The sequence below is a fragment of the Cygnus atratus genome, chromosome 1 (genome assembly GCF_013377495.2).
Source record: "Cygnus atratus isolate AKBS03 ecotype Queensland, Australia chromosome 1, CAtr_DNAZoo_HiC_assembly, whole genome shotgun sequence".
In the NCBI taxonomy this organism is placed as follows: Eukaryota; Metazoa; Chordata; class Aves; order Anseriformes; family Anatidae; genus Cygnus; species Cygnus atratus.
Genome location: NC_066362.1, coordinates 109,362,393 through 109,376,366, shown reverse-complemented (window position 1 = coordinate 109,376,366; position 13,974 = coordinate 109,362,393).

Here is a 13,974-nt window from a genome sequence, read left to right as displayed (position 1 = left end):
TTAGAAACCAGGACTTAAATTCTCTCAGCAAAAAAAATGGGAATATATTCCTTATATATATATATGTATTTTAACAGTTCTGTGAGCCCAGTTATCTTAGACTCATAGAATCATAGCATGGTTTGTGTTGGAAGGGCCCCCCAAGGATCATCTGGTTCCAAGCCCCCTGCCATGGGCAGGTACACTTTTATACATAGATTTCCATTTTGTCTAATTATACCTTTATTCAGCATCTTCAGTGCAAACCAAAACCCCACATTGCCATTTAGAAAGAAGATATCACATAATTGGAGAGGTTGAGAGTTGTGGTTTTTCAGCCTGGAGAAGAGAAGTCTCCAGGGAGACCTTGCAGCCTTCCACTACCCAAAGGGGATAATGAGAGCCTACAAGAAAGCAGGAGACGGACTCTTTGTCAGGGAGCGCAGTGTTAGGACAAGGAGTAATGTTTGTAAACTAAAAGAAGGTAGACTTAAACTAGATATAAGGAAGAAATTCCTTACTGTGAGGGCAGTGAGGTACTAGAACAGGTTGCCCAGAGAAGTTGTGGATACCCCATCCCTGGAAGTGTTCAAGGTCATGTTGGATGGGATTTTGAACAACCTGTTCTAGTGGGAGGTGTCCCTGCCCATGACAGGGGCATTGGAACTGGATGATCCTTGGGGGGCCTTTCTAACCCAAACCATTCTATGATTCAATGATACCTGGGCTCACAGAACTCAAAAAAAAAAAAAAAAAAGTCATGTGCATATTAGCACATTAATGACAATATGTGGAATCTCCTATTCCTCACTCATCATAGTCAGTCAGAGATTATCTCATATGTTATTGAATTTCTCATGACTTTCCTTCACAGCAAAACTCCTCCCCAAAAGTCCATAGTTCTAGTTCCCTCTTAAATATACAGTAAAAACTTGTTTTTCCACTGTGGGTATATCAGTTGGTACACAACTAGCAAAAGACACAGTAGATGACTCATTCTGCATGTTAGTATTTTCAAGCAATTAATTCTTCAATAAAGGTTTAAAGTTTAAAAGAAGAATATTTTCTCCTTCTGTATTTTGGAAAGAGAGGGAATCATTCCCTAACTTATACTTTCTAACAGCTCTCTGTTCTAGATTGAACCGGAGTATTTTCTTCATTCACAACCATTTACTTCACAGTGATGCCAGTTCCTTTGGCTACCTCCTTTTTTAAAGAGAAGCAACTATGACTGAGTTTTGCACTGAATCCTATTGTCATAACTTAGACATATTAAGAATATCTACAAGGCTGAAGCCTTTGGAAAAGAAACACCTGATCTCTGGAGCCTGTTCATGCTAAAATATGATCCATGCTCTGGGATGTTCAGAAACAGCTTTGCAACTGAGATGCTGCAATATCACCAGGATTTTCCTGTGGCTAGAGGATTTTAAAGATGTCATCTGAGGCACCTTGGGATTTCATTTTCTAAGTAAGGCAGTTAACAAGATACTTTAGATTTAAATTCATGTCCCTTTCCAAGTGCCTAAAACCCATTCTGGATCTAACTTCGTGGTCACTGACACTGTATTCCACAGAAACACCAAGCTAGCTGTTGGAAGAACAGAGTTTACACTGCTCCTTTTCAAACTGGTGGAGAGTTTTGACTGTGGTTTCAGTAAGACTTTGATTTCACTCTCTGTTCTTTTTTGTTTTTCTCAATAGATGGAATGAAGCTATGAATCCATTCATGTAAGCAACATAAGTGGCCACAGGTGTCATCATGTTAAAGTCCATGTGTAAAGATATTTTCAATAAGCTTTCTGCAAAACAACTAACAATGTTTTCATATTTTAAAAGAAAATATGCATAACATACTCTCTGTTTAATTGTAAAGGGGATGTAAAATTAAGTTTTAATAGTGATAATATATATCCAAGTTTTCTATAAGATTACTAGTTCTTCATAAACTCCTGTACAAATAGACAAAGTAAAAACCTTAAATTTCTTTTTTTTTCCCTACTGTGGCAAGGTATTCCCTTAAACTCTGTTTTTGTTTGTTTGTTTGTTTGTTTGTTTTTCTCCTACAAGGGAAGAAAATACTGGTTGGTGGTTTCCCTTGCTAATAATCAGTAGATGGAATTTTCTCAATGTCTTATTTTTGGTTCAAAAAATGCTCTGTGAAGTATTGTGATGACCTGTAGTTACAAGGGTAAACTCTGTTTGCATTCTTTGCATTTTTCAGGTGTGTAAAAGATGAATGAATAACAATTCACAAGTTTTCTTCCTGGTGTCTACAATGAGTAGTAAGAAAAAAAAAAAAAAAAGAAAAAAAAAAAAGGGAAAAGAACAGTCCATGAGAAACTAGAACTGTGTTACCAGAGTTTAAAACACAATTAGTATTATAGTCTGAAAAAAACTAGAACAATACATCCACTGCTCAGATGCTCTACGTGTTCTACTGCATCTCTTTAAGTACTGAAAAAAAGCCCTGAACATTTTATGTTTTCTACAAAAGACAGCAATAAATCCAAGAATTTTAAGATCTGTTTGGGCTTTGGATCATGCAGAGTTTTCAGTATGAATACAAAAGGTTTCCAGGGTAAAATTAGGAAAGTAAGAAAATTTTCTCTATTATTTTAATTTACATACTAATTTATTAGAGACAGCATAGTACTATGTAATAATATTTCATCAATTTATCATGAGCATAATGTAGGGCACACAGAGAAGAGCTTTTGTATAATTCTTTGTTCTTCACAGCTATGCAAATGTTATGAAATAATATCTCTTAGACGTATATTGTAGTCACGTGAAGGTAGATAAGGCCACATAAGTATCCCACTTTTTTTTTTTTTTGTGGATGAATAAATTACTGCTAATTGAGGCAAATTGGCTTGATGTTTTCAACCTCTGTCCTAGAAGTGCAATATTTTATGCCTTTGTGGTGAGCCTTACAAATCAACCAAGCTACTTACAAGCCTAAAATTTGCATCCATAAGTCACTCCGTACTTTTGGAAATTCCAACTAAAAGTTACTAACAGGGAATTGCTGGTATTGCAGGTAGTACTTTTAGCAATAGTAAAGAAAGTTCACATTGTTCTGTTTCTCTTTGTAATGTGCCAGTGAATATTAAAATAAATTCTTCATTTAGTTTTTCACTTATATTGTCCTCAGTATATTCATCTTGTCATAAAACATAAGCAAATAAATCCAAGGCAGTATTTTTTTTCCCCCTAGCAAAATGGGTACATATTATGGAATGGCATGTCAAGAGGGCTTTACCTTTAAGAACTGTAAGAGTAAAACTCTTTAAGAGCTTAAGTGTTTAAGAACTATATGGGTTTTATTCAATTAATTTAGTGACTTGAAACACACAAAAATATCCTTCATAGAAATATTCATAGCTCTTCAATATTTCTTCCTTCTGTAGATGAGATTGGACAACAGCTAGAGCTTATGCTGAGAACTGAGTAAAACATCTGCTTCCTAATTGAAGCTGTGAGTATATGCATTAAATCATATTTAGGAGGCACTTGTCTCTTACTTAAAAGAAACAAGCAGTTATTTACAAGGAGAAAAAAAAAAAAAAGAAAAAAAAGAAAAAGAAACAAAACAATAACAGTAACAACAAAGCAAAAACCAGACATGTTGAGTGGAATTTCTAGAGAAGGAGGGACACATAGAAACTGTGTTAGGAAAAAAGCCTTCTATCTACTCAGTAAAAATCTTCTGATTCCTAGATCTGAGCAGCACAGCTCCCTCACCATCATCTGATTAGATCTCAGTGAATACATTATTGAGAAAGTAGAGTGAACTAACAGAGATTATCAGCATCTTTCTTGACTTCAGTCAGCCTGCAAGCTTCAGACTGGGTAAATAGAGGTAAGGACCCATGATGGTTTTGAAAGAACTATAGTTTCCAACTTCCACTAGATGTGTAGCTGTAAAATATTTTATATAATAATGTAGAGATAAATTATGAATGGAAAATGAAAAAATGGGAAACATATGCTTAGTGGGCAGTAAACCTTCACTGCTTATTTTTCTGTTGTGCAGTCAATTCCATTCATCAGAACTGTAAAAATTTTGCAATAAGTCCAGACAAAGGTCTATTTAATTTTAGATTATTACTGATTTTCAGCTTGGGCCAGATAGAACACATTGAATTTTGAGACAGTTTGGTCACATTTCAAGAAAACCTGGCCAATCTATTGTTTTAGGTGGCAATAGCAGGAATACTTAATGGGCTTCATTTACAACTGCTTAAAATTTTGGCAGTCTTCATTATGCTTCACTGTGAGTCTTGGGTCTTATTCAACCAAGCATTCTCATTCAAACACAGAGGTTACAATTTTTTATGAAAACAAACTGAGAAAAATAGTGTTTCTAGAATGCGTTGCTACATTGGGATAGCACATAAGAGATACTGTGTCTCATTACTTGTTTCCCTTTGTCTCTTCTCCATTCTATACTCAGTGCTAACACCCCATGAGACAGCTACAGTAAACGTTCTCTGGTTTTGTGTAATGAAGAGAATTAAGTCAAAGTATTATGTTGTTTAAGCTACTCATATAGCTGATTAAAGCCAGAATATATTTTAAATTTATTTATTTTTAACTTCTACTAAAAAACAGCTACTACTTCCAGGTCTCATTTATTTCTCCTTTTTTTCCCCCTCTTTCCATGTTGTCACTATTAAATAAAAGAATGGAATGAAAAAGGAAAGGAAAAACGCACACAGGCCATCAAACCTTGTAATTCTAGTGGAAAAAAAAAAAAAAAAAAAAAGTGTTTCTTTGCAAAAGCTGCAGTGAGCTTCAGGCTTCTGGGGAGTTAACTTGAACTTTCAAAATGTTTTCAATTGCCACATAATTACAAAATCTTCTCTTCATGGGCTGACAAAAGCAGGGGAACAGGACTTCAATGCTAAGGGGATTTTTAAATTAAGAATATAAGAAAGAGTTTGTAATTGACCTACGGTATGACAGAGACACATACAGAAATCTGCTCAACAAAAGACAGTAAAATATATACTGTAGGTTGCCAAAGCATAATAGAACTGGTCATTAATTTCACAAAATTTAAGGGTAGATGGTCTTAAAGAATAGACTATCTTGAACTACAGGAGTTGAAAATATTAGGATTTTTCAGTGTCTGTTTTGGTTGTCATTAGGAAAGGTGATAAATCTAATGACAATGAGCAGATTTATCTTCTCCACAACTTTCTTTGGTTTCTTGGTGTTGAAATAAAGTGGCATGAGTATAAGATTAGGCTACCCATTGAACTGGCGGATACCAAGAATGCAAGGTCATAGTACCATGTTTTTGCAGATTTTCCACCAAGGATTTTTTCAGTCTCAGATTTTCTGAAGACAAATCTAGACAGACTGTGCTGTGGCACTTGTTCCTGGGTACCTCACTGCACCTCCCACTACATGATCCTGGTGCGGTGTGAAATAAAGTTTTAGGATGAGAGGTGAGCTTCCATGAGACCATGGCAGGCTCTGCTTGATATAAAATGATTCATCGTGGCTAATATAGCTCTGACACCACAGCCCAGGCCCAACCTGACAATCCCAGCTTTCCACTCACTGTGGCTAAAATACTCATCTATACAGCACACTTGGGCCTCACACTCTGAACTCTGTTTTCATAGCACATTGCACACTGAGTTGAAGCAGTCAGCAGGTCTTTGTCCCAGACAGCAGTTCCAATGTAAACACTAACACGTCTTTGATGAGTAGTGAGGAAGCTTTCATGACTTTGCTCTGAAAAGAAGTTATTATGAAGAGGGAGCACTCTGGTCAGTTTTAAAGGTCTCCACCGGGAGTCCCTGCAAAATATCTGACTGCTAACTAACACCTGAACTGGGGATTTCACACAATTCACTTTGCTGGTGTTCTACAAGCCTGAAATCATAATATGCAGTAGTACAGAAATGAAGAGCTTAACTATTTCAGGAATGAAATAGCTTGTGTTTTGCAATGTGAAGCAGTAAAGAAAATTCTCAGCTCTCTCTCAGTGGTAAATTGCTTTTCAGACCTGTCAATGGATGCAGGAGATGCATATCAGAGCAAGCAATGGGGTGCTGTGCAGAGCTACTCTCTGAGAGTTACTCGTTGTCTATATATTGCTAAAACGCCTTTATCTACTCTTATGTATTATGTCTACAGATTTGTCTGTGTCCACAGGAGAAGTAGCATAATTACATTTTGTAATGAAAGTAACTGGTTGTACAAAGAAAGGGTGTTCTACTTGCTGATTAAATACTATAGACAGAGAAGGTGCAAATAAAAAAGGTGTTGCAAGTTTCTGTTCCTTGATATTCTTGTTCTTTTGGAAAACACGATTGGCCCTTCTGCAAATGGAAATCCTGGAACTGTGTAAACGCCAGGAGATAATCAGAATGCAACAAGGTGACAATACTACAAACTTGATTGTTGAGTCTCAGTTATACTGTTACTCAAAATATTGCAGGCCTTTCCTTCTAATTGCTGAAGGTATTGACACTTAGCTTTCTCAAAAAGTTCCAGAGTTGGAAAGCCAATGCTTTACTGAACAAATGTACAGAGTCTTTTATTAGGAAATATAATTTCCAAGTTAATTAACCATACATTGCACAAATTTTATTTTCCCATAGGATAATTTACTACTTCTTCTCTTAACATATTTTTTTAATTATTAGTTTTTAAATAATTTTTTATTTTTTAAATCAGAACATACTGAAGGTTTTTGAGGACTGGTTTTAACTCTGATTCCTAAGAACGAATCCCTTGCTTACCTCCAAAAATAAATAAGCATGTTCTGCTAGTTGCAGCTATATCTTGATAACTTGTCATTATTCTTGCAGGTACCCCTTGGTTTATGCAATGTAGGATTACAACAAAAGTATATATCTTCTGAAAGAGCAGAAGTGTCTTGCTCAACAAGCTGGTTTTAAAAGAATTTCTATGTAGTTGTACCATTACATAAAAAGTACTTCTGCTGGTACCAAGCAGAAGATGCACATTTGTTATTAAATGAATTGCACTTGCAGATAAACATGACATTACAAAATACTTCTTACTCCTTTCAGAGATCTTGGTCAGTTTTCTTCAATAATCAAAAATATGCAATAAAACAAACAAACAAAAAAAACTTAGAACACTTTTAATGAAACAATATATGCTGCCTTTACAACCTTTATGAGGTAGGTGATAATGTTAGTCTTTGCTGTCATCCAGGTTTCCAAATACTTTGTTCTAATAAACTGTTTGCATTTACTTTCTGTTTGGCCAGACTATTTGAAATGATCCATCTGCTTTCTGGAGAAAAAATTCAGTGAAAACACCCAACTATTTCTGTGAAAATGACAATGGAAAATAAAATACTTTCTGAAGTTAATAGAATTCTATTAACCTGTGTTTGGAAACCTCAGTCCAGTGCTAAGAGCAAAAGTTTGAAATTTGTCTGCAGCAAGGCATCTGTGCAAGGGACAGAGTTCTCTCTGCAAGATCTGTAAAGGATCCAGCCAGGGACTGCAATGTGCAATATGCCCATGTGAGCAGTGAGCAATGTCTGCAACATCAGCTAGCTATGAGCAGTGCTTGTTTGAGACATGGTGGACTGATTGGCGAAAGGAACAGTCACTGGAAAGTTTGGTGAGATCCAACATGGATAAATCATGGCATTTTACTTACTGTGGGAGTCAATCATGATAAGAGAATACTGGCTTTTAGTCTACAAGCTGCTTTGTTTTAGGCATCTAGAGGTCTTTCTTGCCTATCTTCACAGAATGGTTGAGGTTGGAAGGGACCTCCAGAGACCTAGTCCAACACCCCTCCTCAAGGAGGGTTCCTTCCCTTCCCTTCCCTTCCCTTCCCTTCCCTTCCCTTCCCTTCCCTTCCCTTCCCTTCCCTTCCCTTCCCTTCCCTTCCCTTCCCTTCCCTTCCCTTCCCTTCCCTTCCCTTCCCTTCCCTTCCCTTCCCTTCCCTTCCCTTCCCTTCCCTTCCCTTCCCTTCCCTTCCCTTCCCTTCCCTTCCCTTCCCTTCCCTTCCCTTCCCTTCCCTTCCCTTCCCTTCCCTTCCCTTCCCTTCCCTTCATCCCTGCCCTGCCCTCCCCTCCCCTCCTATCACCACAGTCAGCTAATGATGGTAACAAAATAGTCCTTTAGTTAATAAACTACTTCTCCAGCAGCTTCAGGATTGAGGTTCACCACAGTCTTCCTATTTTATAGGAATGATTAAATTCTAGTGGTGCTGCTCTCAGAAGGTCCTTTATGCTACCTGCAGTACCCTTGAATCAGGCAGTCGCTTCCTAAAGTGTTATTCAATTAGATAAATGAACTTCCAGATATTGAATAACATGATACCATAAAGAATGTATAAATTATTTTGTGGATGAAATACATCTTCTATAGAAAGCAAACAGTAAAGCAAGCAAGCAAGCAAACAACAAAACAGTATGCCTTCTGCAACATGTATGAGACCTCCATAATTCAGGATAGAATGGAAAATATTTCTCCAGCAAATTCTCTACTCTGAAGAAAAGGGGTGCCAGAGCAATCTGGAGAACACTACTGTGAAGAGACAGAAAAGAGCTGAGGAAAACATGATTCATCAATTTAAACAATGGAAGCAAACAGAAAAATGAACAGCCAGAAGCCTGATTTTCACATGGTCTTAGCCTAAAATTAGGAAAAATAATCAGGCATATTTATTGGTTCTTTTTATTTTGCACTGCCATTTTGTATTGCCTTTCCTTTTCATTTCTTTTGCACAAGTGGTTTGATGGTTTCCCTTGTGAAGAGTATGTATGTATACACAAATAAAATCACTACTGTTTGCATATTCAGTATTTTCTTGTCTTTGTGATTAATATCAAATCACTGGGGAATTAGCTGAAGATACACCAACAGAAAGAACGTTGAGTTGTTATTTCATCATATTGCAATTAGAAGGAATGTTGTTCTTCTCAAGTCAATAAGGCTATATTCAGCCTTACTATAATAAAGCTATATTCAGCTATATTATAAGGTTATAGTATTATAAGGCTGAATTGTAAATAAAGTTGAATATAGATTTTCACATTCAGATTTAGAAGGCTGAACACCATATAGATTAACTGACTGAGTAGATTGAGAGGCTGGTTAGGAAAATAAAAATATGATTAGAACTCTGGTTATAACCTATTAACATAACTAATAATGAAGCTAACAGTAAATTCATAGAAATAGTGACAAAGATATTTTTTGTAGACTTTTCTTGTATATGTTTAAACCTTGCATAAGAAGGCATAAGGAAATGTTGACAGAGGTCTACCCATACTAATATGATTCACAGAAAAGTATTTATTTAACATTGCTTTAATTTATGGGAGAGGGAGAGAACAGGAAAAGGAAGAGAGAAGACTTGACACCTTGGGTCAATTTTATTTCTTCAGAGGTGGCTGAACAAAGTAAAAAATGTTTACATTTGCAGTAGGAAAAAAAAAAAAAAAAAAGAGAAAAGTAGTACTTAGAATACCCTCATGGGACAGAATGATTTGAAAGAAGCCATTCAGATGCTTAGGGATATGCATTTAGATTAGTTCTGTGAACTCTAATATGGCTAAAAATATGCTAAGTAAAAAAAAATATATATATTATCAAACATTAATTTATGTTGCCACATAATAGGTACATCCACAAAAATTGTCAGCTTTTACAAACCAAAAAGGATTATGGAGTATGAGTAGTTTACAAATCTGATAGCTAGTGGGAAACCATTGCTTGCTACCTAATGTTAAATGTATCATTGATCTTCTGGAAGGGATAAGCCTGCTCAATCACAAAATGGGAAAAACACCTATTTAGTGTTTGGAAAGAATTTGGTACTTTAAAATAATAATAATAATAATAATAATAATAATAATAATAATAATAATTCCTTACCTGTTTAACACCAGATTTCCAATTCCATCATTTATATCAAATATTCATTTTTAAAACATTGTCATAGTAAATAAGACCATACAGGTTTAAATAAAATTTTATATAAACACATTGAAAATCTAATATTCTATTTTATTGTTTGATGTGGGCGGGAGCTGCTTTTTGTCAAGTGTATTATGAACACTAATGGATTCATGAGATTTTCTTATATTCAGGATTTCTTACATTATACTTTTTCACATGTGTAGTTGCAAGATGCTAAGTTGCAAGACGTCATACATATTTCTGGACTAACTCCCCAGTCATCAGTGAGGTTTAAGCAAAAGTGAATGCTATGCAAAGACTTCAAGGTCTAACTGTGGGCAGAGGTTTCATCTGCGTTTTACTGGGTAAAGAAAAAATTCACCACACTGACAGTGAATTTATATGTTTGAATCTTACCTATTGAAATGCTAGCGATAGATTTCACCTCAAAGGAGTGTACATGTGTACTATTTAGCTTCTTTAGTATAAGTAAGGAGGAGTGATCTTGGAGGTTAGGCACTGAACTTGGGTTCTGCAGATTTAAACCTGGCGTCTTAATTAATTGTGAAATTCATTGTGTGCAGAAGCCTTTCACAGATCTCATGATTTATCCTGTGCTTACTGTTCTAGTCCTAAGCATAAGTAGGAACTCAAGGAAAAAAGAGAGTAGAAAATAAGCTGGATGAATATAGTCACAAATATTTCTGGATGGAGTAAATTACGGTGATTCACATGCTGTATGGATGAACTGAAGGGATTGTCTCAGATCGAAGTGTCATTTGAACAGGACTGAAAAACTACTAGATGATACACATACGAAGGAGTGACCAGAAACAAAGTATTTTTTTTCAGAAAAGCAGACTAAGAGCAAGCAACAATAGAAATGCCAATCTGTTTTTGAGTATAACTTGGCATTTCTCTTTGAGAAACAAAGGAGTAGAAAATGGCAAAAATGACTAAAAAAATAATCCTCTCCAGAAAAATCAAAGATAAAATAGATTGTGAAATCTTTACATGGCATATTAGTAGAACTGTCTGAAATATTGGATAGGGTTAAATAAATTAATTTGTACAATGGTTTCTGTCAGACAAAGGTGCAATTGAATAAAGGTCTCCTGCCCAGGGAAAACATAACTGAGAAGAATATGTAAAGGTATAAGGAATCAAAGACATTGAGAAGGTGGGTCAGGAACAAGAATTCACTATTGCTTATACCATAAAAACAAGTGATAGACAGAAGTATTAAAACAAGCAAAAGAAGTACATTTTTACACAGCAAGTAATTAGTTTATGAACGTTGAGGATGCTTAAAGTAAAGAGTGGATCACAAAGAAAGCACATTACTTCGTGTCTCCTGTGAACAGAGATGCAGACTGTCAGAACAAGGGAGGTCTTACTCAGGTCCGACTCTTTCCTTCCTTATATGATTTTCCTGAGCACCTGTTCCCAGGTACTGTTGAAAGAGACCCTGCTGAAAAAGACTCTTTGTTCAGAGCCAGCATGGGGGTTTATCAGCTCTGTACCTGCAGTTCCAGAGATAGATTGCTAAATTGTTCTGTAAAATGTTTCAGTTTTAATAAATGACCAGTAAAATGAGAGCACCCTTCAGTGACATTTGGCAGTCTCCTAGGAGTAAGTTCTGAGGTTAGACTGACCTAATTGTGCAGAGAAGACCTATACACAGTTCAGAAGCAAATATTATATGCCTTACAGGCAAATTCAACATAAGAAATCAGGCATGTTTTTACATTGTATTTCATGATCATTTATTTATACTAAAACTCAAAAGTGCTGGTGTTTTGGCCTGTTTTTGTTCTTTTTTATTATTATTTTAGTTTATTTTTTGTCCTTTTATCTTATACTATTACAGCATTTACTCAAGTCCTTCAAAATTATGAGATTGGCTAAATTCCCATGATATTTAAAACTTCTTGAGGTTTTGATTTTCTGATATCTAGGCCTTCCAGATGAACATCTCCAGCTTTTCTCCAGATCTGTAGGATTTTAAAAGAATATTTTAAAATATGAAGAATTTAGACCAGAACAAGGAATGTTACTCAACCACATACCCACCACCACCCAAAATAAATAAATAAATAAATAAATGCGAGAATTGCTTTATACACAGGAAAAGTATGAAAACTAACACCAGCTTTAAACTACAATGCATATAGTAGCTATCCAGGTCTCTGCAGAACAGTATACTTGGCAGAAAGATGTAGCTATGATCGGTTTATATCCTTTTCTTGAGTCATTTCCCTTCAAAGTAAGTGAGGCTGTTCCCTACAAAGACAAAAATGTTCTTGCTGAAAATGTATATAATAATATGTCTTTCTACTATGTATAGTTATTTTCTAGTGTAAATCATAGTATAACAATCAGTGATAATGGCCTTAATCTTTCCTACTGTCTTTCTGTAGCCCAGGGTAGTTTTGGGTTTTGCTTTTCCATTACAAATCATAAGTTTATTGGACATTTTCTGACAGCTGGTGGCTGGAAAAGATGTACTGTGTGACCTTCCAGATGGGTTGCATGGTTGGTAGTTATTCCTGGTGCTTGACTTGTTGCCAGTGATAATTTCTTCTGGTTCCTCATTTCTAAACCTTAGCTGAGTTAGGGCTTTTTAGCGTTGGGATCTGTTGCATAGACTAGGGAAGCCTTGTACCTCATTCCAAGTTAATAAAGTTGTAAGTATGGGAGTTTGTATTTTACAGAAGAATAGACATTCGTTGACGTGTGTGAAAGTGTACCATATTGGGACATGTATTATATTACCTCATTAGTATGTTCTACAGGGGAAGAGCTAACTCCCAAATAATTAATCACACAAGCAGTAAAATAACCTGCTGTAGTTAGTCTACACTTAGAGGTTCAGGAAAATTCTATGCTGATAACATACTCACTTAGTGTTCCTTGTTAAACCTTCAAAGATATTCCCTGCCTTTGTTGTGTGTATGGAATAGAAGATCTGTTATAAAGAACTTTAAAAATTGTGTACAGCACTCATGACACTGATGGTTATTATTCCTGAGAAACTCCTAAGTAACTACCCGATAGCTATCATAATACAGAAATGGTTATAAATTGTTAACAACTATAATAGAAAAAAAAAAAAGAAAAAAAAAAAGGACAGTTTGTTCACAGTGAATGGAGCTATAAGGATGGAAAGTTGCAACGAAAGAGTCTGATTTTGCTTAAATTAGTTGTACAGTGGGTCCATCTAGACAATAAAAAAATGGTTTTTTTTTTTTGCTTTTTTTTTTTTTAGTAATAATTCCCCTCTAACCACCCCCTATAATCCCTATAGTCGAACACCAGTGACTGAAAGAATGGTTCATACCAAAAGTGGTTTGTGGAGAGAACTCTAGGCAGTGAATGAGAAGAAGGGAGAAAATAGCTGTGGCAGAGGTATGCCTTGCTGGCTAGGCATGCATTATTTGCTGTAGAAAAGAGATATTTCTTCTCTCCGACAACTACATACAGCAAACTGCTGAAAATGCCCATCAGTGAGAAAGTCCACTGGCTGGAATAAGGTGTTGAACTTTCTGATACAAATTTATATGTGGAAATTTTATATACATATATTTTAAAAGGATACAAACACTACATGTGTTTTAAATATGCGTGTGAGACAAGCAAGCACAAACAAGAAAATATATTATTTTTTAAATTATGTTTATGCAGAATATGACTACACTTTCATTTAACTGAAAAAAATCTGATTTCTAAATGATGTTAGGACTCAACAGTGCAATAACCTTTGTTTCCATGAATGAACATACATTTCTACAACACAGTAATATCGGATGAAATCAAGGATACCTACTTGGAATAAACATTTTTCTGTCATTTGAATCTCTCAGATCACACCCAGTAGCAGTTGCCTTTGGAACTTGCCAGAACTACTCCATCGTGATGCTAGGAGTAGTGAGCACCATCCTTTTCTCACACCATTGATATTATACTGCTGGTTTCATGTCACCCTTCAATAGGCTGAACTGACTGTTCAGGAAATTGTGCAGCTAATGGAGGTTTAAGCAGGTGCTGACACTTCTTATTCGACTGCACTCACTAATTA